This window comes from Phascolarctos cinereus, unplaced genomic scaffold, assembly GCF_003287225.1.
Source record: "Phascolarctos cinereus isolate Bilbo 61053 unplaced genomic scaffold, phaCin_HiC Scaffold_9;HRSCAF=440, whole genome shotgun sequence".
Taxonomy (NCBI): domain Eukaryota; kingdom Metazoa; phylum Chordata; class Mammalia; order Diprotodontia; family Phascolarctidae; genus Phascolarctos; species Phascolarctos cinereus.
The window spans coordinates 125350898-125354254 of NW_027556402.1; the positions used below are offsets into that span (position 1 = coordinate 125350898).

The following is a 3357-nucleotide window of genomic DNA, read 5'->3' on the forward strand; positions in this document are numbered from 1 at the left end:
TATAAGCCAATTAATATTATTAATTTATAGTGTATGACATTAAAATGTACCTGATTTGGTTTGCAAGAGGTATGTATTTTAATAGACAATGATTAAACATACGTATTATGAAAACTGTCACATGACACAGAGTATGCTTGGCCAAGGTGTTTGTGTTTATATAGTTCAACTTAAGGATAGTTGTCAATACTCTTTCATGGTTTTTACTTTAAAAGACATTGATTTATGTCAAAGAGTTAATGAAATTCTGATTTTTGATAATTATTTTAGCTCTACCAGAGAGTTTTCTAAATTCTAAAATAAAGTATTTTAAATGAATATTTAATTAGAATATGTTTAAAGGTAAATGAATCTTTGAGGTCACATAGTCCAATTGCCTCATTTTATATGTGAGGAAACTAAGATTCTGAAAGATTAAATTATTTGCTCATAGTCACATAGCTAGTAAACATTGGAGGTAGACTTGAACTCTAGACTTCCTAGCTTCAATTTCTTTTTTTCTAATGAATACAAAACCAAAAAAATTATTAAGCATTTACTATGCACATTAGATTGTTAACTCTTTGATGACAGGGACTGTGTTTGCTTCTTTTTCTAACCCTAGCACTTCATACAGTGCTTAACACATAGTAGGCATTTAATAAATGTTTATTGACATATTGATTAATTAAAAAGCATGGTGCTTAGAAAGAGATATAAATAGCAAAGCAAGACAATCCTTAATATCCAGTAACTGATGTTCTTGGTTTTTTAACATTTCATTAAAAAAAATAGTTCCAAATTCTTTTTCTACCCTCCAGCCAAGATTCTACCCACTGGAAAGACAAACAATATGATAATCACTGTACATGTGAATTCTTGCAAAACATATTTCCATGTTAGCCATGTTGGAAAAAATAAACACAAAGATGGCGAAAAAAAAGATACTTAATTCTGCACTCAGAGTTCATCAGTTCTATCTCTGGAAGTAGTAGCATTTTTCACTGTGAGTCCTTTGGAATTGCCATGGATCATTTAATTGATTGGGGTGGGTAAGTTTTTCAGGGTTGATTACTGCAATAGTATTGCTATTACCATATATACTGTTCTTATGGTCCTGCTCAATTCAGTTTGTATCATTTCATATAAGTCTTCCTGGGTTTTTCTTTTTATAATTATTATTTTTATTTATTTCATGAAGTATTTCTAAACTAGATGTAAAAAAAAACACTCTTTTCTTTTGATATCTTTTGTTTTTCTATCCTAATTTCTGGAAAACCAGTTCTTCCCTTTTGCATGTCATCTAGAATCAAAGCTTTTTTTATAACAAAAAAAACACAGTTGAACAAAAACGAGCATCTGACAATGGATGTATTATTCTTCCCACATAGTGCCTACATTCTGTGCTGGAAGGAATGAGATATATTTTAGTATGACCATAGTTCTTTCTTTTTTTATATAGCTTTATCCTTAGACTCTTATTTCTAAGTAAGCAGTTCTTCCTAGACTTCATTTTCTTTTTCATGACAAGTATTGAAGATTTCCACCTATTTTTACAAATTTGCTTATTCTTTAGCTTATTCTTATTTATAAATGAGAATGCTAAATATTCCTAAAATTAAAAAGTCCTTACTATCTTATTCATTGTATTTGGGTGGTTTCATTTTTCTCACAGAGAAAGAAAAATAATTTAGTCATAACTCAACTTTATGTATTGTCCACCTGCTACTTCTATAATGCAAGCCTTGATAGTAAAATTTGGTGTATGTTGTCCTAATTTCTACTGCATGAGGAAGAAGAAATCATCAAGAAAATCTTTAACCATCATGTGGAAAACCTTGAAAGTCCAATGCTTTGCCCTCAAGATTTCAATTATTATCTTTTATCTACTGCTCAATCCATTCCACTATCTGATCTGAATTATTCTCTAGTTTTTTCTGTACATTGCTGGGCAGCCAGTATACAATTTCATGGTTGTAGGAGGCCATTGCTTCTTCATAAAGAATTTGGAAAATTTCACACTGAATATTGTCCTGTAGTTTCTTTACACTATATCCCCTCTTTTCAAGTCTTGTATATAATACAGAATTATCTGTTTGAAGCACAAAAACTACATGAAACCATCTTTCAGGGAAGAAGTCACAGTCATGGTAATCAATAATAACTCTATCTTCTTTCATTTTATTTTCTAACTCATCAACAACTCTGTCTTCATCCAAAATGGAATATTAATATCCTTCATCAAAGCCATCACTTAACTGTCCTTCTTGTGCTAAATCGCCCACATCAATGTATGTCAGTCCTGTTCTGGATGCAAGTTCTTCACCTACTGTGGTCTTTCCAACCTCTGGTGTACTCATGAGCAAGATGTTGGGCAACCTCATAGTCGTGGTGGCTCCAGCTCTGCCCTGGTTGCATGCTCTTCATGAGGGAGCAGCAGGCAGAGGTTCCATAGTTCTTTCTTTCAAGTGTCTAGGTGGTGCAGTAAAGAGTTTACTGGGCCTGGAGTGAGGAAGAGCTGAGTTCAAATCTAGCCTGATACTAACTGGGTGACCCTGATCAAGTTGATTAATATTTATTTGCTTCAGTTTCCTTATTTGTAAAATAAGGATAATAATCACATCTACCTCCCAGGATTGTTGTGAGGATCAAGTGAAGTAATATTTCTAAAACAGCATCTAGCAGATAGTAAGTTCTGGATAAATGTTAGCCACTATTTTGATTCTTTATTAATTAAATTAATTAAATCATTATTTATTGTTCTAAGGTTCCACTTATTTTACTTGACATCATTTTATACATATATTTCCATATTTGTCCTAATTCTTCATACTGCTTATTTCTTATTTCCCAATGATAATCCATTATATGCCTATCCCACAATTTATTCAGTCACTCCCTAATACATTGACACTCACTTTTATTGCCAATTATTTGCCCTAATAACAAAAGTAATATATATTTTGAACACTTTGGCACATATGGACCTTAGATTTTTTTTCAAAGAACTACTTCGTTAAAGCACAGAAAATGAATAGACTGTGTATTAGATACCTGGATGAATTAAATGGACCAGCCTATGAACATATGACTTCAGTGTTTCATCCTGATTCTAATGACAGCCAGAGTAACTGACATTTCAATTAAACATAACTTTGGGCTCTTCTTACTGTACTTTTTCCTTCCTTCTCATCAAAAACTTTGTAGCAAATTCATTTTTAAAGTATATAATATTCTACATTAGAAAATGCAGCAATAGATTATCTGATCAAGTTGCCTATAATGAATTGGACTGAAGGTTTCTTGAAGCTTCCAAGACATACAGAGAGTTGACAAGAGATAAAAAGAAACAGCACATATATTGATAGTAGTTCTGCA

The 3357-nt window shown here is 31.8% G+C and overlaps 1 pseudogene; it reads right to left on the reverse strand.

Annotated features, from left to right (window-relative positions):
• Positions 1–1847: 1847 nt before the first annotated feature.
• LOC110201137 (adenylate kinase isoenzyme 6 pseudogene) lies at positions 1848–2363 on the reverse strand (annotated as a pseudogene).
• Between the last annotated feature and the right edge of the window lie 994 nt (positions 2364–3357).